Source organism: Apis florea, unplaced genomic scaffold (assembly GCF_048593485.1).
Source record: "Apis florea isolate Af1SG1 unplaced genomic scaffold, ASM4859348v1 contig_2272_pilon, whole genome shotgun sequence".
In the NCBI taxonomy this organism is placed as follows: domain Eukaryota; kingdom Metazoa; phylum Arthropoda; class Insecta; order Hymenoptera; family Apidae; genus Apis; species Apis florea.
Genome location: NW_028256549.1, coordinates 7,549,208 through 7,577,185, shown reverse-complemented (window position 1 = coordinate 7,577,185; position 27,978 = coordinate 7,549,208). Strand labels below are relative to the sequence as shown.

Sequence of the window (27,978 nt, the reverse complement as noted above, 5' to 3'; positions counted from 1 at the left end):
ACGGGAGGTCAAAAAGAAAAGGAACACGACGTTCTCCGAAAGAGAAAGAAAGAGACAGGAGAATGGTTAAAAAATAAACCTTTTTTTTTTTAATCATTTATGATACGTTTTATTCGAATTCTTCGTTTGATCCATAATTACAAATGTTATAAATATAATTCGTTAAACCGAAAAGGGCTGAATTATAAAATAAAAAATTTCAGCATTTATAATTTTGTTAAAAATAATATCAATCGATGAATAATATAAAAAATGATTTATAAAAAATAGAATACTTTAATCAATTAATAAAAGAAGCTTATAATTGTTATGATTTAATCCAATTATTTTTATTCAATTATAATTTTTCAATTTTCATTTGTTCGACAATTATATACTTTCAAGTTTGTAATATTTATAATTTTAAAATTCCGTATTTTTTAATTTTTTTTAATAATCTCCAAACGTTTAATCTCCTGATCTTTCATTTCCCCAAAGATTTTCAACAATACATTTTAATTCTCAATCTTATTATCCGAAAGAATCATTTAAAATTTTTCACACATCGATGCCAAAACCGTCACCGAATATACCTATATATTCGTGCTTCCTTCCATCCTTCCTTCCATCTCAACCATACATTCGCCAAATTGGATTCCTCCGATCGATCTTCGTATGAACACCTTCGTGACATAGTATAACGTTGTTACATCGTTGAAATATTTTACGAAAAAGAAATCAGCCAGCCGCATCCACCAGGCTCGTGCCCCTTCTGGCGCAATCTAGGCAGGCTCGATCCTGTATTCAGGTTGCTGATAAAACCGGTTGAATCGATAGAGCGCGACGCTGTGCAGAAAAGTTTGCCGGCGTTGGGCTCGCGCATTTATCCGGTTCCCGGTTGTTCGATGGAAACTCTAACCCCGCCACGGCATATTAAATATCCCCGAGACGGGAGATGACTGGGTGCTCGAGGGTGAACGCGCAACTTTGCCAGACCCGTCGTCTTTACCCACCGATTCCTGCGGATTTCTCCCTCTGTGCACACCCTGCATACCCGCATACAGGGTGTCCCGTTGTTCATCATCCTTCCGTAGTAATTACGATTACGAAGCAGGGCATGTTGGCTGGAAAAGACGATATCAAAAACATGAGTGCGAACTTTTTCCCTTACATTTTGTCCTTCAGTTTTTTTTTTTTTTTTTTTTTTTTTGCGATATTAAGTAGACGAATTCGATCCGTATCCGTACTTTTGCTGTTGGAATGGTTGGCTCGTGTGTATTGGCATTGTATGTTGTGAAAAATATGATAATGCGAAGTGAAACTTTGTTTTTTTGGGTTAAGAAATATTCGAAGCGTTATACAGAGAATCTGGAAAGTAGTCGTGAGATTGTGCAATGCATAAGATATTTGGTCAAATTGTTAATTGGAAATTTTCGAGTGTCAGAATAGAATTATATTTTATTCTTCATAACGTGTTTGAAGGAACTGTATCGTTTTGTGATAGAAATATATCATAGAAAATTCTATTGAGAGAATTTTTTATAGATATTACATCATAAAACGATATAATCGGACAATTTTCGTTCCGAATTTAGCTTTTAATTAATATTATTTAAATCGATGAAAACGAAGGATCAAAACTTGATCTAAATAGTTTATTTTGTTCCTGTTCATTGAATATCATTAGAAAATGTAACAAAAGTTTAGAGAAAAGTGATGAATCAAAATGAAATTTAACTGTGAAGATTTATAGTTTTTCGACGAAATGGAGAAATCTACTATTAGTTTCGAAAGTTTAATTTTTGTAAATTTCTGATATTAATAGATTTCAAAAATTTAATTTTCTTCTAAATAATTTTGAAGATCTTTAAAATTTTTTTTATATAATGTTTCTTCAAACAGAGCTTTAAATTTTTTTTACATTATGTTATATATAATTTAAATGAAAAAAATACTTTCAATTGATTGAATCTCTCTCAATATTTCCTATGAGATTCTATGGTAATCTTCTATGGTTATTTCATCAGTTTAAAGAAGATTGAAATTTATTGATTACTATAATATATAATTGCTTGAAATAATTATAATAAGATACCCGGTATATAATCTTATATATTCATTTCTCAATTTTATCAATTGAATATTTTTTTAGCTCGAAGAAAATAATTTTTCAAAATAATTATAGTCGTTATCTATATATATATTCACTTGATTATTTTATACAAGATTGATGCAAAAATAATAATCCTCTTAATCCAGTATCGATTAAATCCTCTTCTTTTTTTAACAATTATAATATGACACTCAGTATACTAAAATAATTCGCGTAACAATTGCATCGCCAATCGAATTACTCTCGAATTCGTTTCGAACAATCACAACACCCGATATACAATAAACACTTATACATAAACACAATCAAGTATTAATTTTACGTAAAACTAACGTAAATTAATCCATTTGGATTGGATAACGTTTCTCTAATAAGATAATTGAGATCGAAATAATTATAACAAGACACCCAGTATATATAACGTAGCTTTCAAGGGAGGGAGCCACCCTCGAAAAAGCGTGCGTACTTGTATTCGGTGATTCCGTTTTCACCCTCTTTCTCCCTTACACGTGCTCCTGTTCATGCTCCTCTCCGTTGACCCCTCTCTCCTCCCTCCCTCCCTCCCTCCCTCCCCGTGCAACCCTCTCGTAGTTTCGCAAAATTGTCGTTTTGTACTGCGATACATCGCGTTCCCGCCTCCTCCTTTTCGTTCAGTTTGCGTTTCGTGAACAAGGAAACAACGACTTACTTCTCCCAGACCGAGGAACGTTAATTCGAAACGGGCTACGCCCTCCCCCGGGGGCGAAGGGGAGGCACGGCTCGAAACCGAGTCAACGAGGAATATTGTTTCGACGCTCGACAAGTTGATGATATTTTCGGGTTTATACGCTCGGAATTAAACGGCATCTGTGTCTTATTAACTTTTCACGATGATTCGAGATAACGAGAATCGGGAAATTTTCGATTTTTTCGCGGGAGGATCTCTTTCTCGCTTGCTTTTTTATTCGTCAATAATTAGGAGGAGAGTATTATTATCCGGCTTCGTTCGATGCTGAATTACTTTTGAGCATTTTATTTTTGTATTTATAGTTCATTAATATTTGGATATTTGATAAGAGTTATTTATTTGAATATCGCTAGCAGATTGAGGATCAGTTAATATCGAGAATAATTGATTTGAAGTTAATCATTTGGCAGTATTTAAATATTGGTGCACTTGTCAAAAATTTAAAAAAAATGTTTTGTTTATCTAGTAACTAAGCTAGTTAGGCAAATAGTTCATTCGTATCCATTCTGGAATTAATATTAATATTTCATTTGTATTTATTCTTTTCTTCTTTCTGAAGAAGAATCTGCACATTCTTCCGTGAAAAAATCCGCTTATGTTACAGAAATTATTCGAATATTACAACGTAATGATACACGTTATACAAAATAACTAAAAGCTAACTTTTTGCTTTTAACAATCTCGTTTCATCAGGGTCACATTCTCGACCGAGCGTCCAATGGAATTTGTTTGACGATCAAACATCCTCTTCCATTCTTTCGACTCTTCGTCGCTTGAACTCCACCGCTTTGGCGACATCGACGTATTATGAAACGTCCTGTACACACCACTTTCACTATCGCGGCCAAGTTTCATAACTGTTATTATCGAGGTCATACGTAGGTTGGAGAGAAGTCGGCGGAGAAAAGGGTCTCCGACCAGTCGATTATCTTTATCGATCCTCCATCGATTTCCGCGATCGATTTTCTCTTAAAGAACAGAACCTCTCGATCGTACCAGTTCTGGAAGATCCTTTCTCCTTCGATAGGAGAAGTTGTATTCGGCCTCTTCTGATTTCGAAATTGGATCCCTTAATGAGAAAGAGATCAGTCGCTTTCGTTGCGTTGATCACGTAACGTAACGTAAGACAAATTAAATTTTCTTTTTCCATTCCTTTGGTCGATTATTTATTTTGGTTAACGTCCAAATGGTGAAAATTTCGAAATTTACTTACAAGCTTCTATTAATAAAACCTATGAGCAAAAATAGTTTTTTTTTTCCAATAATTATATCGATACAATATATGCAACAATACACGAATTATCAGTAATTAATTGTAATTTAATTTTACAAAGAGTTAAAATACCTTCGTTAATACGTGTGTAATGTATGTACAACCTCGAGCGTCATCTGCATAACCATTTTATGCAATTGTATTCGCGTGTGTCGTGCATCACACAAAGAGAAAATCGCATCAGCCGTGCTGTGATGCACGTAACATGTGTGTCAATGCGACTGACAAACCGCCGCGTTGCATTATCCGTGATTATTTACTGTAACGTTATCATTTTCGCTTTTCTTTCTCTTCGAAGAAGTTTCAGTACGAAGAATCCTATAACTTATCATTATAGGATAAAATTAATTTTTTTTTTTTTTTACAAACGATTGATTACGAATTTTTTTGCGTCTTGGAGGATTTTTTAACCCGTGTGAGATTAAATTAAGTAAAATATCAATTTTTAAATAAACTTTTGAAATTTATTTCCAGAGATTTCATTGTGAATTAATTAAATATTAAATATTAATTTCATTGTGAGCATTATACTTATTTTAATTAATTCTTGGTTAAAATTTTTTCTTTTTTCTTTTTTTTTTTTTCACATTTTGAAATTAAAAGGCTCATAAATACTTTTAACGATCTAGGAACATAGTAAAAACAAAATTGCAAAGACTTTGAAGGAAATGATATTTCGAAATGTTAGATAAGACATTTTAATGGAGGTTATTTTATCATTAACATATAGTCATAATATAACGTTTCGATGTAACATTCGTACATATGTATTGTTATTATTGAAATCGACCAAAGTATACTGGATACTTGTAAACAGTAGTATAAGTCTTATATTGTAAAATACGTAATTGGCATTTGCATATGTCAGAGTTGCTGGTGGTCTACGATATATACACGCTTACGATATACACCGTGAATGCCACTTTATTTCTATACAAACGAGGTTTTATGGGATTTGCATTCCCCATATCTCAATCGTGTGGGAAATCAAAGATTTTATTATATCTCAAATATTTACACTTACGAATTATAAAGATATTTTAATTTTAAAAAAAGCTTATTCAAAAAAGCTGATATGCGTATGTACAATGACTTGAATGAAAGTATTTGAAGTAGGAAAATTATATCTAATCTTAAAAATGATTTTAATGAAGATTTTTAATAAAGAATATAATAGATCACACAAACGAAGTAATTTTCTTTTGTCAAGAAATCTCTTCGAAATCAATTTTCAAAATTTTAGGATACAATTTTGAATATAATTTTACCTGGGAATCTTTTTTACAACAGACAAAAAGTTATTATTAAAATTCAGAAAATTTTGTAATTTAACATTTTGCTTTATAAAATTATCGTAATATTATAATATTTATCGTTGTATATTGATAAATGATATTTTATAATCAGATTATTCTATAATGCTCTATTTATAAAATAAAAAATTTCAAATGTTTTTGTGAGCTATTGTACACACATGATATTACATAATATCGCATAATAAAAAGATAGATTTTAGAGATAGCTTAGGATTAAAATGATAAAGAAACTCTTGAGATATAGGAAAAAATATATCAAGTCATATCACTATTGTAATATTGATTGTAAGATTGCAATGATATTGATTAACTTTTTCTAAGAAATAATTGTAAGAAATAATCTTATTTTAATCTAAATCTACTTCAATCAGCAAAAGTACGTATACATAAAATAATTCATATTTTTTTTTTAAATTAAAATATAAAATTATATTTTCGAATAATTTATAGATAATTCATTATACCAAAAAGGATGTTTATCATAATATTATAGATTTTTAAATAAATATTTAGAAGCTTATAACTGTGATATTAAAAAACAAATTAAATTAATCTCAACTATTAATACATTAATAAGTTTATTAAAAAATTAAAAAGCAATTAATTAGTCTAGCAATTCTAGTAATTCTAGTTATAACAAAAATCATTTTTACAGTATAAATATTTTATACTGTAATCATTTTTAACAATTTGATTGCTTAAATCTTTAAATTGCATTTATCTGTTAAATTTCAAATAATTGGAATATTATATTTTTAAAATTGTTAAAAAAATGTCAAAAGATAAAATTAAGTTCTATAGATATATTTCTGTATCAGAGAATATTTATGCATTCTTGTATCAATAATATTTGTAAAATTAAATTAACTCTTGTATATTAATATATTTCGAAAGTACAATTCATCTTTTTTTTTTTAAATTGAACTATATAACTTTTCTTGCATAACGAAATTCACCTTCTTTTTAAATAGAATTATGTAACTTTTCTTGCATAAATCGATTTCTTTGCTCGGTCTGCTTATAAAAGTATATTACGATAATACGATCGTAAACTAATAATACTACGTTTCTAAAAATTTTCAACTCATAAAAAATGTTTTTAGCTTCCAAGATAAAAACTCGTAGAAGCGCACGAATTTTTATTTTCCTGAAAATTGAAAATTTAAAAAGCTTCGTATTTGCTAATTCACGAAAATGTTTTCAACTTTGCTTTTTAATAAAAAAAATTTTCTCGATTAAAATTAATCAATCTAGAAATTAGACAAAGGTGAAATGAGAAATGCAATTAGACTATCAAGATTATATTATTCCTGGCAATTCGAGAAATGGATATATATTATTTGCAATTCAAAAGGCAAACACCAACAAACACCACTTCTCTTCGGTTTTACAAACGATATTAAACGCTAAGAACATGAAACGAATTCCACTTCCGGCGAGCTTGGTAGCCACTGGGAACGTGGCTGATCGTATCGATCGCGGGTGCAGGATTTAAATCAAGATCTTTCGTTTTCCAGACGACTAGCAATCGAGTTACTCGGTCGTCCTTAGATCCCTCGTCTTTAAATCTAATTCGAAAATAGGATGATTCGTCTACGGTTCAGCTAGACAAATGCGACCGTTTCCCATCGAGGGATAAAATTCATCGTTCCTCCTATTTTATACAAGAAAGAGAGTAGAGGTAGAATTAGAATTTACAAATTTAACACGACGAGGTGTTCACGATATTATTGATTAAAGTTTTTCTCGTAAATAGTCAACGTGTGAAAAATAATTCGTTCGCTGTTTTGTATTGATCTTTAAACAAAGAATGGAGATTAAAGAAATATTACTTTGAAAATTTCACATTCATATATTTGTGACAGGATTCGACACTTTTTACTTAAATTGAAGCAATATATATATATAGTTATTATTTATTATTATAAAATGTAATCATTAATTATATATATATATATATATTCCCTTTTTCTATAATTATACTTATTTATCATCGATTTATCGGTAATCACGATTTAAAACGACACATTGATAGACAATCTATATCGAAATATCGACAGATATGAATCACGCTTCTTTCTTTGCGAACATACTTTCTCGGTTTTTTATTCGATATATCCGACAACCAGTCGTTTCTGGTTACCATCGCTTTTCTACGTTTCTGCTGTCGTTCGATAACGTCTACTCGCTCTTTGTAATCCGGTACATACTGATTTCAACCATCGTTCCGTGTCCCCCCCTGTTTTTTTCTCGTTTTTCTTTCCTTTTCTTTCTTTTTTTTTTTTGCCTCTTCCTCGAATGTACTCGATCCTCCGAATCGTCGAAATATTGGTTGAAAGAATCGTTTCGAAAAGTTTTTCAATTTTAAGAAATTAATCGCGTTGTTGCGATCGAGGGATTCACAATAGCCTCTCCAACTGTCGCGCTTTTTATCTCCAGTTATTTTCCACTAATTCTTAAAATACCACTTTGAAATAGTTTCAAAAGCTTTCTTATTTTGAGAAATTAGTTATTGAAACATTGAAATTGAGGGAGAAATTATGAATTTCTCTGGAATTGAACTGCTAGCAGGGAGAAAAAGAAAATGGTGACCATTCGTAATTCAAAGAATAATCTATCATTTCAATATTGTGATTCGGAGAATGCTTTACTACTTTTTCGAGTAATTCTTAAATTATCGATCATTCGGATCATTCGTGGTAAATGTACAGCAAAATTCTTATTTATTATTGATTCTTAAAACCACTAGTTAGAAGTTTTGTATTGGATAATGTGATAATAGCTGGCTACGATAGTTCTCTTCAGATATTTCTTCGAGAACTATATTATTATCATATCCTTACATGAATCTAGTCTTGCATGTAAAATTCAACATTTTGAAATTTTTCAATATAAAATTATTTATGTTCGTTAATTAAAGATCAACATTTCGATTTAATTAATAATATCTACGATACTGATACAATATTCAATAATTCAATACAATATTGAATTTGTTTAATAAAAATTACAAATTGTTCTTCGCGTTTGTTTCAAGAATACAAAAGTTTCAACGTTTAATGACCATAGTTTAGATCGATTCATTTTTTATCTTATAAAGTGCGCAATATAATAATTATAATATATTCGTGAAGCATCTCGAGTCGATCGAGCGATTTGATTTCGCGTTAGACGAAGCAGGACGGAAATAGAGCGCGACGGTGGTGCAACGAAGACGAAGCGATCTCGAAACTTCAATTATTTAAAACTCAATAAACTCGACCGATATTTTTGTACACCAACTTTTGTGCTTGTTTTCTCCTCTGGAAAACGATATTTCAAAGATGCACAATAATTAATACAGATATCATAACGTTGCCACTTCGCACAATTTCGTGAATAAACCTGTCTCGATGTCCAATATATTACTCGTCCGAAATCCACCATCTGTTCGCCCGTAATTCCGATCTTGCGTGTGGAACACGCGAAAGGAGTTTAATCCGTACACAATCGAACAAAATTGTTTCAATTTTCGAAACAACAATAGAAATGACTACTTCATCCCCTCTAATCCACTTACAAACGCAATAATTCCAGGCTCATCACTGTAATTCTATCGCGACAGTGGACAATTTCCAGATCGAAATCTCCCTTCCCATCGAATAGAACAATCGATGACAAATAACGATGTGTATATATATATATATACGCACTCAGAATAATTCTACCGCGACATTCAACAGTCCCGGATCGAAGCTCTTCTCTATTTTATATTCAACCCAAGTAGGAACTGCCATCGATTGCAACGAATATATTAAACTTCCCCTACGATCGGTGGAAATAACGGGTGGAAATAAGGAAAGAGCGTGGAGGAAGTGGCACGCCGAAAACTTATGCAATTTTCCAGGACAAAAATCGCGAGGGATTTGTCTCTCCAGCTCGAGATAGGAATATCCGAAGGGTTCCACACCCTTTATCGTGCTTTGCTTTTCAAATGGCTCGTCATTCGTCGCCTCTCTCCCCTCCCCGCCCTTCTTATTTTCATAATCGATCCGCGAATAAGGTGAGTCCTTTAATCCATCTCCACGTTTCGACTTTAATCACGAGGGAAAGCTTTCGACAGCCTCTGTTCAACAGAGGCGACGGAGGCGACACACCACGACAAAGTGTGGCGAAGTGTTGTTTAGCTACTGAGTCACGTGATCTTTCGACCAACTGCCCGATTCTTGTGTAAGAATACGATTGCAATCAGGTATAAAATGAGTTGGGGCGTATCCTTGGAATTTCGTGCATGCTTTATACAGAATTTTTTTGGAAAATGCGTATAATTGTTCAGTGATAAAGAAGGGAAAATAGTTTGTTAATTCTGTTTTCGAAATCTATTTTTTTTATGGTGGTATGGGAGAATAGATTTTTGATACGAAACGAGGAATTTTGTATTCTTTTGTTTTTGTTAAAATAGGATTTTTTTTTACGTTAATCGAATAGATATAAGAAAGAATATAATATGCGAAAAGGGGATATCAAAAGAGTGATTGTGAAGTTATTTGAATGATTCGTGTTGTATTAAATAAAGACTTAAATTTCATTGTCGAAATAAACGATTTAATTGCTTCGACTGTTTATAATTTATCAAAAAAATTCATTGATTGTTCCGAAATTGATTCGTTTATCTTAATTGTCCAAGAGAAAAAGAAAAAAGAACGCGAAATAATAATAATTTAGCGTTTTTTAACAAGCTGCTCCATTTTTCTGCTCCACCATAACGAATCACTAAATGGCTCAACGAGAGTCAGCTGCGAGGGAATTGGTCACATAAATGGTGAAATCGATTCACGCTTTAATGTTCGAGCATATAACTCACATTTATCGATGATATTTTTAACACTTAATTGGCCAGTCCCAATCTAAATTTGTCTACTTTTCTTTTTATGAAAAGTTATGGAAAGTTGTTCCCTCTGACGAAAAAATGTTTTATTCAATTTTCAATTTTCTCTTTTTTATCGTTTGCATTACGTAAAAAAAAAAAAAAAAGAAAAAAGAAAAAAAGAAAGAAAGGAAAGTGATCATATTTTTGCATGAAATAAAATTGTAAATAGAGATAAAATTTACTTCAACTCGAGTTTAGCAGTCGGACTATTTTAAAATTAAACTCAGAAAATTTTGATAAATCCTGATATTGATAAACTCAAAGATTTGAATCCTTCCTTTGACTTAACAATCTTCTTTCTAGAATAAGTGATACAGAATATAAACATTTTCAGATATGTTAGAATTGTTAAGAATTGTCATTCAGAATGTCAATACATTAATATCTATATTATAATATTTAACCTAACCTAACTTACAACGATGTTTGTTCGAATCATTCCTTAATCGTTTAAACGTTGAATTTCTAATACAAATCAACTTTTTCTCTTCGTGACTTTTTATCTCTTATCGGTCGTGTATTTTTCTCGCGAAACACAACTTAACTTTTCGCGATACGGGAGGATCGAGGACTTTTACAGGGAAAGAGGAGTCGCGTTTGCCAGCTTCCTTCTGTACAGAAGGTACCATTAAAGCGGTCGTAAAACTTGGTTACAGACTAATTGCTCCTACGCCAAGGTTTTCTCTTCTTTTTTTTTTCCATCCCTTTCTCTGAAAGAAAATGGAAGAAAAAGGGACGGAGAAATGAAAGCTCGCGTTTCTCCCCGATAAAAGGGAACTCTCCATGTACTTGGTTCGATATTTCACCTGAAAAGAAAAACCATGATAGCCAGCTCCCATTTAATCTTTACAATTAAAGCTACGAGTGATGCAACTTGAATCTTTCATAAATTTAATATTTTGTAATAATCTTTTTCTTTTTTTTCTTCGAAAACATGTTAACATTTTATTTTAAATTTTACATTTTCTTTCTATACTCTTTTTATATTGATAAAATGTTGTTACTACTACTAACACAATGTTTCATAAAATTTAGATTATTTATCCTGTTAATAATTAATTAATTTATTACATCTTTCGTAAAACTATAAACTTATGAAATTTTTGAATTCATATAGAGATAAAAATCATTCGATATTGTTTTTAATTAATGTAATTGATTAGGTTAGGTTAAATATTATAATGTAAAAATTTCTTTTTTCTTGCAATATTTTCTTGACGAAAAAATAAATTTATAATTTAATATACTTAAACAAAGTTTGAAAAATTGCAATGATTTTATTTCTAAAATAGGAAAATACATTTCTTACGATCTAAATTAATTAAAAATATATTGAATATATCTAAAATGCCAAATTCCAGAAAAATCCGTGACGAACCTTGATGATTCTCCTTTTAGGTATCCTTTAATAATATCGATATAAGACTTCGTTTTAAATTTCTAACAAAAAAATGTTATACATGACATTTTAATTATTAAAATAGAATCGCTCGACATATCGATTGTATACTCACAAAAACACGGGAAATCGTTGAATCGTGTTGTGTTTATTGCATGATCAAAAGGGTCGTACGTACTTTAACCCTTTAAGTTCGACTTAAATTCTACTTTACAATTGCACCCAACTATCAGGGGTTGACGAGCAGGGGTAAATTGTAGCCGTATAGCTTTTTAACTCGTATTAACTGCTGCATTTTTTCCCAGAAGTTATTATATCCGGATCCTTCGATTGAAAAATTCAGAAGAAATTCTCTTTCGACGTAATAACCGCATTATTTCGTTAACAATCACTGAGAATAATAATATGGCACGAATTATGTGCCATATTTTTTTTTTTTTTTGTCATTTCATCAATTCACACACTCGAAGAACTTAAAAGGCAAGATTTCTCAATCGATTTCATTTTAATTTATCGTACACACGATATTAATATATATTCATAAAGGACAAAAGTTGATTCAAACTTTTATTTATTTTATAAGCGACGTTATAGAGTAATCATTTTATCTGTATCCCTCTTCGTTCAATGAAAATCTTTTGCTAATTGCTTATAACTTAACCTAACCTAATCTAATCGTTAAGTTTGAAAATTTTTATGTATCGACTTTTGTATTGTCGATCTTTAGACTCCTCGAAGATAATTTACGAATATATCACGCAATGTATATATTTTCAATAATAAAATATTAAATACATAACTTGTGTGCTAAAATGTATAGATTTAAATAATACACTTTGTCGCAATAACTAAATACTGTGACTTAATAATCACTTCGAGTTGCTGAGTCATTTCATAATAAAAGTTTCATTTATACAGAACGTTTTTTTTTTTTTTTGAATTCGAGTTATATATAGATAGATAAAAGTACAACGTGAAAATCCTCACTAAAAGAGTGAACGAAAGAATACTTAAATAAATTATGATGATTTTTAAATTGATATCGTGTTTACTAAATAATGAATAAATAAATGATATCGTATTAATATTGAAAACAAGAAACAAGAAGGAAATAAATTATTAAAGGGGAACGAAAATTAAATTTATTTTCAATTTCTTCGATTCTTCCCCCTTTTTCCTAATTATTTTGATAATTAAAAAATTTGAAATCTATTGCATTCACATTTTATTTTTCTTTTTTTTTTATCAAACGACTTTCCCTTCAAAAAAACAATCCAAAGAAAAAAAATCATTCGAACGAAAACAAGCAAAGAAACAAAAGAAAACGAAAAAAAAGAGTGTGATAAATCAACGTACTCTGTTTATTCCACCACAATGTCCATGCCCGCGAATAATCATCATCGGTATTCGGTTAATCAATCGCGACCAGGGCCAGGCCAGACCCGGACGAGAAGGAACCTCGAGGTCGTCGAGGTTGGGGTTGCTGTACGTGCATTGCGCAAGAGCATTCACCCCGCTCAATACTCAACGACACGGCGCAAGATTCCATGGTGTTGGTGTGTACAAGCAGGGAGGACAGAGACAAGGAACATGGTGTCCGGATAGAGAGAGAGAGAGAGAGACGAGAGGTGGTCGACCACCCCCAAAATGGGTTACCTACCTTTACCCACTTTGTGTACGATGAACCCCGCCTTTGACAGCGGTACCGTGGATCTTTTGTGCCCCCTGGCACAGCCCTCGGTTCCATTCTTTTTTCTCTCTCCACAATTTTGCCTCGAATTATAAGGCTTGATCGCGTGGCCGGCTTACGTGATTCGACAGGGCAATGATGATTGCTACGGTTTTCTAAATGGGGAGGATTACGGATGGGAATGTTGTTCAAGAGCAACAGATGTTGGAAGGAAGCGAGGGTGGAGTATGTTTGTGTTGTGTTTATTCGTAATAAAAATATTAAGAAGATGAGCTATTGTCGCAAGCTGTTGTATTAATATATAACTTGTCGAAGATCAGATTCAAAAGATGTTTAAACACTGATGTACAAATATTGAAATCATATCAATGGTATGTCATGTTTATGAAAAATACTTATTGCGATCTGTTTTTTTTTTTTTTTTTTTTCGTTTTTCTGATTCTTCAGCATAATTGCAAATGATATTAATATTTCCTTTTGCTAACCTTTCGATAAACCTTTTAACCAATCCATATCTAATTGGTTTAGAATGACAATTTTGATATTATATCTCTCAATTGAGATTTGGTGAAGCGAGGATACGTGAAAAAATAAATTGCAAATATTTATAAAATTTTTGGCTCCATTAATCGAGTTTGAAAATGTTTCAAATGTGAGTGATTGGATAAAAATGAATTGTCGATGATTTTACATGTGAAAGTAGTATAAAAAAAAAAAAAAAATATGGAATAAATTTTTTTCCATTTAAAAATTAATTTTGAAAATATTGAATTCGTTACGTTCAATCTTCTCAAGACTTCAGTTTTATTTTACTTAATTTTACATATAGAGTGACCATCTATCGATGGTTCATTCGTATTCAATCGTAGCCAATTTCACTTATGTTTGAAAAATTTTCGAATTTGAATTCAAAAACAGTGTCTCGTATGAATTAATTTTCTTCTATTCTTTTCAACTTATTTTTAGAATCGTCCTGTTGTGTTATACGTATCAATTGTTAATTCATCTGTGTGTTTTGCAATTAATTCTTTTTAATATAAATTTTCTCTATAAATCGAATCTATAAAAATCTAATGAAAATAAAAGTTTAATTAATATCTGTTACTCTTCTCAGTTTGCATATCTTTTCACAAATTGAGCGAAATCTTTTATTCTCTCAAAATTTCGACATTCCTCGAAACTTGTTGGCAATCGTCGATTACGCGATTATTCTTTCGATCCAGAATAATTTGTGGTAACACGTTGCAATTTCGTGTGCAATGACGAAAAACAAGTAGGTAAAATATTGAGCAAAAGAATCCTTTCGAAATGATTGCAAATAAAATGATTATAATAAAATGAAATATAATAAATCAAAAAGATGAATAAAAAATAGACTGAATCTAATTTTCAAAATGGAATATATTATGGAAAATGTTATACGTAATAAGATAAGATTTTATCACAGTGATATGAGAAAAAAAACATAATCTCAACGTTGTTCGTAGTTATAAATACAGATCTATTTTCGAATTAAATTAAAGATCTATCATCTATTTCTTCGCGATTAATTCTTAATATTTTGACCAAACTGAAACATTTCATCAAATTTTAATTCTGACAATCTTTTGTATAAAAATAATATTGAAATCCATTTTATTTTATTTTATTCTACAATAGTAGAGAATAGTTTATATTTTTAAAATATTATATTTCACTGCGATAACGATATATCGAGACTTGTTAAATTTTCCCAAATAATAAAAAATAATTGAATAATAATTTGAAAAATCAGATCAATTATTTCCGCTATTCTAATTTTCCAATTATTTTGCACGTTCACTCATTGAATTGACATTAACGATTTTCTACGTTTATACACAATATTGCGCCCACTATGTATGATACCTGGTAAACGTTCTTGACAGCATTGTTCTCCTCTTTTTAAATTCACACAGCACGCAGCCATGTAAACGAGCCTCGTCACTCCGCTCATTTTAATAATTCCTGGCGGCAGTAAAATGAGCGAAGCGTTAAAATCGAGCTAAGATGCTTGAGACAGTCTATAGAATTTACATTAAATAATTAAAACACTGGGTACTTTTATTATAATAATAAAACGACGAACGATGCTATTGAAAAATATAAATCATTTTATTAAATGTCATTCGTTAGCGCGAAAAAAATATTTATTTTCGATCGAACGTATTTTAATTTTGAAATTAATCTACAATGATTTTATCGTGATTTAGATAAATCTAAAGTAAAATATTGATATATCTTGAAATTAATTTGCAAAAATTATGCAATAACGAATACTACTTTCTTGTTGTTTGAAAATGTTTGCATTTCTTTAGATTGTTAAATTTGTAAATTATTTATATGTATTATAATATTATCTAATTATTGAACGAAAACAAATTAAGTCTATCGATAGATTGTGTATTTAATTTTAACATATTTAAATATTGCTATTAAATTTTCTAGCAAATGATATTAATCAAGTATCGGTCTATTAAAAATCATTTAATGATAATAATAGTAGAATAAAAAGATAATCCACAAATTATTTTTCAATACTAAAGTATCTATATAATACTCATAATTAATAGTGTAATAGGCTAAAGCTGAATGTCAATTTTTCTTTCTTAAAATTACTTCCCACGGTAAAAAATTTCGGTGAAATGATGGAATTTAATATTCCATATAAGATCAATAACGAACTATATTTTTATCAGTTTTATGCAACGCTTCGTCAAGAATAAATCCGGATTAAATCGAAATATCGAATTTCGGTACGGTGATTGTCCGGACAAATGGGGAACAGACTTAAACGATCAATATCTTCGAATAACCAAACGATTATTAACGTTTTTGACATCTGTCTAGTAACTCTGTTTGTCTGCTCCAATTAGTCGTTTCTAAAGTAATATAAATTTTTCATAAAGATATTTCTATTTCTTATCTTGGATGTAGTATGAAATAACTTGTTCAAGAAAAACTCGATCACAATTTATTGTTTCTCTAACGATATATTTGAATAACATTCATTCTAATTTTTGAATATATTTATTTTTTTTATTTTTTCAATTTTCACAGTTTAAATGTTTAAATGTAAGATAAAGGTAATTACCTAATCCCAATGCATAATTTCAATTTTGATCGAAAATTATAAAATGCACAGATTTTTATTTTTTTTTTTTTTTTTTTTATGAATATAATTTAAATGGATATATATTATATATATGGACATATCACGACGAATTGAGAACCACTGTTTTAAAGCATGATATCCTACATCACAATACACAAAAATATCCAAGGTAAAATTCTTGTTATATTACTCTAACTGTGTGTGAACTAAATCTCTATCTAGGCTCCATTACTCGTATTGCAACTCAAGATATGCAATGTGCTTCATAGTTAATTTTATTTCAAATTTTATATTTTTCTATAACACGATAGAAATTCTGATATTTCAAAAAAAAAAAAAAAATTTTCGACTTAACGAAAACATATCTTAAGAAGGTTAAAACTCGTTATACGATGAATTTTCTGACAAATCAATTGGATGGTTCTTTTTATCCTCGATCATTTACATTATTACATTATGATTGATTTTGAGATTTTGCATTGAATCGTAATAAATAGACTGTTGTTTAGGGAGAAGTTATCTTAGAAGAAGATCGATCGAGCAAAGAACGGATGTTTAGGTTGGATTTTTGTGACAGGATGAGGGAATTGGGGGGATGATTAATGAGAACAATCGTAGTTGGTTCAATTATATGATTGTCGATAATTTGTAGTCAGTTTGGATTTGATTGTGGAGTTTATGTAATCGATTGATTGGCAGTTTAGGGAAATTGAATTGGAAGTTTAGCGGTATAATAATGTTTATTAAGTTTGACGAAATAAAGTAAGAACGATTTTTAGAAATGTTCAATAAAATTTTTAAATAGTTCTTTCATTGATGCATTTGAAAGGTTTTTAAAGTTTTTAAAATTTTTGGTTTTCTCAGGGTATTATACTGATATTTTTTAACAATAATACAATATTTAATAAAGTAGAAAATGAGTAAGATATAAATTTTATAAAATAATTTTTAGAAATAGAAGAATTTATTTTGACAATGAAATTAAAAATATCGATTTATAAAAATATCGAGTATAAAATTTGGTTAAAGAAACAGTTAATGTCCTAGATAAAACGATTTATTGCCTCTTGCCTGCCCTTTGAGACCATTTATCTTCTATCAATATATTTTGCTCGCAGCTATCAATCTGTAACAAAGTAATCTTTTTCTGGCAAAATAGTTTTTCTGGACAAAACGCTTCATTTATTCTGATCATGTTAAATATTTTTTATTGTATGTAATATAAAAGTTTGAAATAATATTACAAATATTTGATTAAAATTTTCAATTTCAATTTCTATATTACAACAATATTTGTAGCAATCTACAATAATTAACAATAATCCTTTTTTTTTTTTTTAAAGAAAAATCTCGTTGCTTCTTCAAAAGATTTATTTCAATTTCAAAATCAAAAATTTTTTAATATTTTCTCTATTGAATCATATCGAGAAATTCGAGAAATTACATTTTTTATCATTTGCAATGCTTAAAATAACATTAGAAAAATAAATTTTCTCACTTTAAGAATTTTTATTTTAGTTACCAATTTCTCTTTTCATCACTTCAAAGTTGTTTACTTGCGAGATAACCTAAAATATTTGAGACGAAGATTTAATTCAGTTGATAAAGATCCCGCTATAAACAAAACTTTATAAAAAAAATTCTTTTCTAAACTTTTTCAATATCGAGAAATCTTTAAAAATCCTTTTAAAAGATTTAGTATTTCAAACTTTCTCTTTTCGTTCAAATTATTTCAAATTTATGACATAACCTAAAATATTTGACGATGATCCAACGTATCCAGGTATGTTAAAAGATATCTTTCGTTAAAAAAAACTCCTTCTAAATTCTCCTTTCTAAAAAGACATTACTGTCATTTCTTTGAAAAATTCTCCAAATTTCTTCGAAAACTTTTTTTATCGAATCATATCGAGAGCGATCGCTCGATAAGGCGGTATGGCGGTAAATTTGAATAAGGGAAAACGAGGTCGAGATCTCGGTGTGTTTGATTTATTCCCCTTACTTTCTCCCTTTGCCCTTACCACTTTTCTGTTACATTTACGTCGATTGCCGACCAAGATGAACGTTTCGCTTTTTTCCATTAAGAGGCAAATATAATACGAACGGAAATGCACTTTCTCCGAAAACGGAGCACGAGGCTCGAAGATTCGTCGTCGAATTGCCGTGAACCAGAAGGTTTCTCTCGAACAAAGTCGGATCACTAGAGCTCGATACACACACACACACACACACACAGTGTATTTGGGTTATCATCGGTCGTGGAGGCTTTCTAGCTTTCTATGCTTATTCCAAGGATACCCACATTACAAAGGATCCACGCATATATTTAGGATTAGTGTTAGACATGATATTTATTCGCGAAATCTTTTATCTTTTTATTTTTTAAAATTAAAACATTTCTTTTCGAGTACAATAAAAATTTTAATTTAAATTTTAAATTTTGTTTTTTTTTTTTTTTATGAATTCGAGTATTTAGAATACATATTCATATAATTACATAAAGAAAAAATAAATTTCAATCTTTTACAAAGAGGAGAAAAAATTTTTCCATTATTATCGATAAAAGAGAATATTTTTATTAGCTTTTAAAATTGTAAAAAAAAAAAAAAAAAAAAAATGTAAGTAATTTGTTCCCGAGATAATTAAAAAGAAATTTCTTTTATACTTACTTATAACTTTCCTAAAACGATTTTTTTTATCTCTATCGAACCGATTGAAGAATAGGAAAATATCAAACGAGAGTAAATAAATAAAGTCCAAGGTTTATAGTCATTTTAATATCTCGTTCCATCGCGTTAAAATTGTAATGGACGGTATGAACGTGACTTGTGACTCGGGTTCTTGATCGTTGATATAATAATGGAAACGTGAGTGTTTAGCCTGTTACAACTTTCAGTAACGATTAGTCACGGGAGGTAACGGTTCTGATATCTCTCCGGTTAATAAAGGATATTTGAGATTAGAGAGTGTTCCATAGCTTGAATAGCAGTTTTGCTGCGCCTTCTCGGCTTTTCAGCTTTTTGATCATTGTAGAATAATAAAAGTAATCGGAACGGACTGTTGCCAGACAAACGATCGATGAAGTAATTAGTTATAGAACGAAGTTTCTTTCGATTTTTACGATTTTTAAATGTGTTACAGAGATTCCAAACAATTTTTTTCTTTGTTCAATACTTTAATTTTTTGAGATATTCGCAAAAAATGATTGCTATCTCGAAAAAGCTTGAAAAGCAAAAATACTCGGATTATTTATTGAAATTTCCGAGTGAAAGAAGTTGAATAAACGAAAATTCTTCGTATAGAAGGATTTGTATGGATTTTTCGATTTCAATTATTTATTATAACTTACGTTATTTGAAATTACGCTGTGATATTAAAAAAAAAAGAGGAAAATATTAAAAATATGAATGAATATTAAAACATTAAACGTAGACGAAGCATGAATTAGAAAATCATTCTTCTTATTTATCTTTAACATCTTTATAAAAATATTTAATTTCTATCTCAATAAAATGTTTCTCTCGTGAAACATTCATGTTAATAATCATGATATTTAAAAAAAAAAATGGATAGATTTTTCTCTCTCGCAGACAAATGAAATAATTTCCGATATCTCTTATCCACCCAGATAATCGTATTTTAAATACCGCACCTCGTTAATCTACCCTCCACTCGATGGAAGACTTGAATTTCGGTGATACAACTTCGAAAATACCGTGCATCGAACAAACATCGGGCGCGATACCAAAGATAACGATTGCTCTTAATTAGCTGGCGACACACATTGCCACCCATCTCTCTCTACACCCAATCCCTCCTCGTCCTTCTCTCTGTAAATCTCACCGCGTTTGGTATTAAGTTATCTTTATGCAAAACGATCTGTTATCTCCGCTGGTTTACGAGCTGCGCCACCGATAACCTTAATTAAATCGGGCTGTTGAAAAATTGAGGCGAATTCGTCGCTCAGGGAATCGAAGATACACGAGCGACACGATAACCGTATCGATTGAAACGGTTTTTGTTATTTAAAACCGATTATTCAGCGCGTTGTACGTGGTATGACTGAAGTTTATTGTGAAACGTAGTTTGGAAAGCAGAAAAATCTTCCTACGTGCTCGGGGAGATTGAGATTATAAGTCGAGATCGATGAGCATTTTTTCAGTTTATCGGTTTTGCTTTTGTAGAAAAATATCGAAAATTTTATTTTAAATTAAATTTATGTTAATGTAGCTATATCAATTAAATGTCGTTTTGTTATTTCATATGAATTGATAAATTAAAGAAATATTTTCTTTTCGATTTTACATCATGTTTTGCGATACGTTGATAAATATTTATTTTTCGATAAATAATCTAAGATATTTAAAAAAAAAAAATTAATCAAAAATGTAGATGGGATTTTATGATAATGATAATCTGTTTAAATTAGAAATAAATAAATTCTGTTTAAAAAAGTTGATCAATGATCAATTTTTAATCGAAACAAATTTCAAATTATATTCTTTAATAAATTGATACAATCTCTTTTTTAAAACTAATATATCTAATAATTTATTTTAATAATTTTTAAATAAATCGACAGAGTTTGAATTCTTCCAAATATTTATTCATTTTCACTTTCTTAAAATCGATAAATATTCCAATACTATTATTCAAATAAAATAGATTTAGTTTAAAGATTTATTATATATTTCATTTTATTTATTTATTCTCACATCATTCATATTTGTATAAATTGATGAATTTCTCCTTAAAAAAAAAAAAAAAAAAGATACATCCACTGAAAGATTGGCAAAAGCCAACGCGTTGTGGTCCCTTGAAACGATCCTTCGATCCCTTCCTCTCATAAAGGAAACTTTCCTTTCCGCTTTCTTCCATAATCCCGTTCGTCTAGGGTGCTTTCGAATTTTCTTTGTGCGGAACAAGAATCGTTGTCGAGGTTCTTCTCTACGTGTACACATAGGCACGTATTTTTTAAAACGACCTGGACTCGTTCCGCACGCAGGTTTCTAACACCACGTTCTCGCCAGGATGATTTACTAAATCGGCAAACGTTGCCTCTGAACGTGTATACGAGTTATCTAGAAGGTAGATCGGATCGAGAAGGAGGTAGATCCATTTGCAACAACCTTGGAGAAATTCAGTGAAGCTGAATTCAACTTTTCTTCGGCGCGCAAAGATCGCGTACATCTTCTTTTTCTTCCAAAAAATATCGCTCACAATTCGAGAGGAAAGCGAAAATGTCAAAAAGAATTGATAAATAAGAGTAACTCTTTCTTATATTTTATCTAGAAAATCTAACGTACAAATCGAACATCGCCTGTTAAATGTAACACGAGGAAACTGTTGAAATAATTTCGAATCAAAACTATTTCCAATATCGTGCTAATTTTAGTTGGCAAGAACGCGTGGTAGAATTGTTCGATCGAAGGATCTCTCGATCGACCAACGTGATCGGTGAAGGTCTATCTGTTTTGGTAAAACCGTTGCTATATTCTACTTATCCACGCCGACTTCACCATCGTCTGGCTTTCCTGTTCTGTTCCACATTAGCCGCCTCTGAATACTTCGTTGTACTTCAACTTTTTCCTCTTTTTTCTCTCCGCGCGCACGTTTGTCCAGATATAAATTTGCGATGCGTAAATCGCTGTGTAATCGCGTGAATTCGTACGCTCTTATTCGTAGAATTTCAAAATCGTTCACTTAGAACAGAGAATTTCAATCCGGATACTTTTCCATTAGATTGGATTTATTCGAAGAATAAAAGTTGTTCTGCAACTTTGTGGAACGTTGTAAATAAACAATCGAGAAATAAAGATGAAGTGTAAACGTTGTGGATAAAAAAAACCATTGAGATGGTTTCAAGCATATTTTAAATTTGTTAATCGGTTATTAATGAGAAATATGATTGTAAACAGACAGATACACACAGACTTGTCGCGTGTATGCTCAAACAAATAAATCCAAACAACACGAAGCCGTTAATAAATAAATCTTAATCGGAATTAAGACTCTTAGAATTAAGTTAACATGTAAAGTTATATATATATTATTTAAAATAATTGCGATCTTAAAAGATTAATTCTGATGTCTTATAATTACAGTTTACATATTTTTTAATATATTTTAAGAATTTTATTTATAGTGATATTGCTTTAAAACTAATGATGATACAAAATATATTATATTGTATATATATAACTAAAGAAATTTTTATATTTTGTTTGTAAAGTCATCTGCAACATTGCAAAAAATGTTTTAAATTCGATTTACGATTTTAAATTTGGAAAATGCGCGGTAAAATCTGCTGGAAGTATAAATTTAACATTCGAAGAAACTTGTGTAAATATTAGTAATTCAACCATTGATTTGTAGAACATAAGATTGATGATCTTTCGTTCAAGAATCAAAGAGAAAGACTAAAAGATAATATTAATAATGATATTTCAAGAAAGATCTTTGAAAATAATCCATTATAAATGTATATGTAAATAATATATGTAATATTTCGAAAGTAAATACAACTATTCTACAAATGGGTTCTATGCAAATAATCAATGTGTAGAAACCAAGAGTAACATCAATCTTATACACACGAATAATGATTTCCTTATTTCCAACGTTCCTTCCAAGAATTTTTCGAATAATAAATTATTTCAAAATTTTAAAGCAGTATTCAAAAAATTATTATATACATAGACAATTCGATTAAAAATATCGAGATTTATATATGAAAATTATATAAATCAAAAATTTTAGTTTAAAAAATGAAATTTCTTATTCGACAATTTAATAGTTTTGTAACTTTGATTCTTTAGTAAATATCGTGAGAGAGTAAAATTATTGAATTAAAACTATTTTATTTTATATTCTAGTTTTAAAATTATTAAATTTTCCTATATACCGTTTCGTATATTCAATAAATTCTCAACCAAGAAAACGAATTTTAGCAACAATAGCTCGACCAATACTCTATCAATCTAAGAACAGAAGGTATCGAACATAAGATTCTTCCAACAAAAGATTCCGTTCATCCTCCACGAAATCTCTTCACAATCATGTAGACCTCATTTTCTCAAGTTCTTTTCCTTTCTCTACCCTTAAATTCACTCTAACAAAGAATTGTAAATTTTTTTCGGTAAACCATTGATCGAGATTATAGCAAAAAAATTTACAGAAGAAAAGATAAAGTGAATATTTAAAAACGATATCTATGAAATTTCATTTCATAAGAATTAAAAATTTTTAACTTCTTTTTTATATTTTCCGATAATATTTATCTAATAAACATGATTTTCAAGAAATAAAATGAATAATAAATAAAAATGAATAAAAGTTTTAATTGGTTAAAAAATAAATCACGTGTAAAAGTCAATTCTAGTTTATTTTAAAAGTTACCTTGACGCCATATTGATTTCATTTCTAATCCGGCCAATCAGCTATAAACAAACACATATGGCGGTTAAATGATTAATTGAAGATTAATGATAACGTAGTTTATGTTAGATTAAATTTGAATTTGAGTTTGAATCAAGCTTGGATTAGATTTGATTACTTTAAGTTTAAATCATTTTGTCGTAACATTATATCGTAGAAATAATTTCAAGATTTCAAGAAATCTCTCTCTTTATATATATATATCATTTTCAAATCATTGAATCCCTAAAACCAATGTTATTTCCGAATTTCGCTAGCAGAATAGACCATCAAAAGACATAAAGAGGAAAAAAACTTATACAAAATTTGTTTAGTGAACAGTAAAAAATCTAACCTGACGTAATCGAGAATTATCGATGGTGTATGACGGCGCGAAATATGAACGTGTTATCACAAAGAAGAGGCACCGGTGTTATGAGGCACAGGCAAAATTTGATGGAACTCGATATCAACTCGCACATAACCTCGAAAACGGAGGCGTGCCCGTACAGCCAAGCCTGTCACAAGTGGAGGGGGAGAACGTTACACATATTTGAGGTCAGGAGATATAAATAAATGCTAATATCAACAGGCGCTGGCCAGTTTGATATCCAAAGCCTCGTTTCGTTCGCCGCTATGCGCGCTGGCCTTTCTGTACACCTCTATTGAGCACAGGTCACCGTCCAATTCAGATAACGCCGATAGGAAACGTTTCATCTAGGATTTATAAAACGCGCGCTTAATGTTATCCATCGTTGCCACCGATACGTTCGGATAAAGCGGCGGTGGGGGGGGGGGGATATAAAGACGCGTGGAGTGGGGGAGAGCTTTTAACAAACGATTTGACGAGTGTTTATTCGATCGAAATATTTTTTTTATTCTTCTGAAATTTCCTTATTTCTTGACTTTTTTAAATTTTAAATTTCGAAATCTTCCGATTTCTTTGTTTCGAATTTTTGAAACTTTTGATTCCACGCGAAAAATTTTCCTTTTGTCTTTGAATTATCAAACTTTCGAATTTTTAAAAATGTTCAAGATCTCGATCTGAAATTTTCAAATTTTCGAATATTTTAATTTTTCAAATACTTCAAATCCATGAAATCTCAATTTTTCAATTCTCGAGTTTTTTAATCCCTTCTTAATTATCATATCTCATCGCATTTTTGATTGTAAGGTTATTTCCAAGTTTTTTAATTTGCTAATTGTTCTATTTCACGATTTTTAAACTGGAATTTCAATACGATTTCAATTGGTTCGGCTTGCAAACGCGAGATCTACTTCGTGCTGGTTACATTTTTATCCCGTTACCATTATGTTTCTCGGTAGTTTCAGTTTCTTCGTGACCGAAATTTTAACTTTTTAAAAAAATTATCGTTTAATTCTTATCTTATCTCTCTGATTTCTTCTTTTTAATTTAAAACTATCTATATATTCCATCGAAATAATAATAATAAATTAAACAGGATTAATTAAATTAAATATATTAAGTAAAATAATTGATATTAATAAATCAAAATTCAATAAAAGTAAACGAGAATTATATTGCGATAATTAGAATATATATAAATCAATTTTTACATTAATAAATTAAAGTATTATTAATATTATTAAATATTATTAATTTAATATAATACACTTACTGTGCACTGCATCGATCCACAAAAAGCTTACGTTATTTTATTGAGATATAGAAATAAATGCATCATTTTATTTCTATAAAAGTAGGAATATATTCATAAAATCGACGTATCGATTTCTCAGAATATTTCTCAATGCTCGATTCACCTTTATTATTTATATTATTTATGCCATGGAAATATCGTTTGACATTTTATACTTCAAATGTGAAATCTCTATAACTGAGGATGATGATAAAATGATGATAACAAAATCTAGGTATTATTACACGTGTATGTCTTGTACAAATTATATTTTGTATTTCCAAAGAAAATGTATAGATATTTTTATATAATTTAGAATTCTACAGAAAATATATATAATTTTATTTAAAACGATTTTAATATGATGAATCGTTCAAAATTTGTAAAAATGTTATTTAATTGAAAGATTAATATCCATAAATTTTCAATAAATTTTATTCATGAAGAATTGACAGAATTTTGGTTACACATAAATTATTGCATAAATTATTTTTGAAATTTATTAATTTCAACGCAACATATGACAGTATAATTTTCAATTAATTAATCGATTCAATATTCAATTTTTAGTGTAAAATTTAATTTTATAACTTCATCAAAATTAAAATTTCACATTTCCCTTGTGTTTCTTTTTTTCTTAGATTATATTTGGATTTCTTTGCAAATTTTGTTGAACATATTTTCTCGTTGCTCGATAGTTTTCTAATTTTTTTCTTCTAAACATCTATGCTACGAAATTAATCTCATTAATACCAATTTAAATTATATACATTTTTCCAAGTGTTTGATACATTTTATTGAAATTTATTAAATTACATGCAGAATATCGCGGTCATATGTTCCACTTTCAGTTATGATACGCAAGCAAATCTTATTACCCAAAAACCTAAATAAACTCACCAACTACTTTTCATAAAATGATGAAACTGATGACGTAGGTGTATCGAGATTAATCATGTGTATTTCTCAAGAATGTCGAACGTAGCTACACAAAAGAAGATATATATATATATAGAATGCATGAAAGTAAATAAAAAAAGAAGAATTAAAAGAAGAAAAGTACTGTTGATTAAAATTTTTCATTCTGATTGCCAAGATAAGAATTATCAATTAATATAAATGCAGTGATAAAATGAAATAGAACGGCGATACACACGAACAGTAATGCATTGATAAAATAAAATAGGACAACAGTAAACATGAAAAGTATTATAGATACTTATAATGATATATATGTATTTATACTAGTTTATACTAGTATCATTTATACTAGTATCAGCCTTCGAAATGTTTAAGAAATACAAATATGAAATTATGTACGTGCCAAAAAAAAATGAAACATCATTGATCTAAAATATCAACTGATATCAAAATATAAAATTTCATTGAATGCTTGGAAAAGAGGCACCAAAATCAAATAATTACGAGTTAATAATATAAAACTAGAGTGTGAAAGATCATCGATCGAGAATATTTCTCTAATGGAAATAAATTTCATTAAACAAGATGAAAAATACGAAAAATTATTGAATATCTAAAATTAATAACTCGTTGAAATCTTACTTTTCTAAGCAAGATATAAAAATCTAATATTTTTCTTCAGGATCGAAAAATTACTGAACACTTAAGATCGATTAAAAATTCCGAAAAATAAAAAAAATCAAATATGACATCTTCAAAAAATAATCTAAAAAATATCGAAAAGAGAAAAAAATATATATAACGATATAAAAATCGATTTACATACCAAAACAAAACATTCATCCCCACCACTACACTTTCTCGCGATTACTCCTCGAAACGTCTTCGAGCCTGATCCCACTCGGCCCCCCGAATCCACCGATCCATTTTCCATTGACATTACAAACACCAGCCTCTCTCGAGGTCCTCTTCCGCAGTAAAATGTAACCGGCTGCGTTGCATATTACACCTGTAATGTCGGTCGCTCGGCGACGTGTCGAGAGAGCCCACATGCCCACTCGCCAGGAGAGAATTACACACGGGGCCGTATGTGTGACGACTTATCTACGTAACCTACTCCACTTGTGACTGTTTGCGGGAGAACACTTCCTCATTACACGCGAACGCGCCCACCGTGTTTTCTATCGATCGGGCCCGTTGTTAGAGTTGCTGACCTCCCTGCTGCTCGATATTTCATCTTGACTCGAACGTTTCTCCTCTTATCCTTTCTTTTTTCTTCTTCTTCTTTTTTTTTTTTATCCTCTTAATCAGGGTGTGATCAAAAAGGAATTGAATTGGACAATTGGGCAACAATTGAGAGAGTTGCGTCGTATACGATTCTTGTTGTTGATTGAAGTGGAGAAAATACAGATACATATGTATCGATTCACAATGTTATTTA

The 27,978-nt window shown here is 29.9% G+C and overlaps 1 protein-coding gene and 1 long non-coding RNA gene across 20 annotated transcripts in view; one reads left to right on the top strand and one right to left on the bottom strand.

Moving 5' to 3' along the window:
* The window catches only part of rdx (BTB/POZ and MATH domain-containing protein rdx), a 153,110-nt gene that overhangs the window by 4,891 nt on the left and 120,241 nt on the right, over positions 1 to 27,978 (top strand). The window lies entirely within an intron of this gene.
* On the bottom strand, positions 81 to 27,615 carry LOC147658471 (uncharacterized). 5 transcript variants are annotated; one of them, XR_015290625.1, is made up of 3 exons: positions 24,311 to 24,516; positions 23,938 to 23,978; positions 81 to 1,103 (listed from the first exon to the last, which is right to left on the bottom strand). It is a non-coding gene; the product is annotated as an uncharacterized LOC147658471 (long non-coding RNA). The 5 variants fall into 5 exon arrangements; XR_015290624.1 differs by lacking the exons at positions 81 to 1,103; positions 23,938 to 23,978; positions 24,311 to 24,516 and adding exons at positions 26,034 to 26,345; positions 26,517 to 26,601; positions 27,364 to 27,615; XR_015290627.1 differs by lacking the exons at positions 23,938 to 23,978; positions 24,311 to 24,516 and adding an exon at positions 27,364 to 27,615.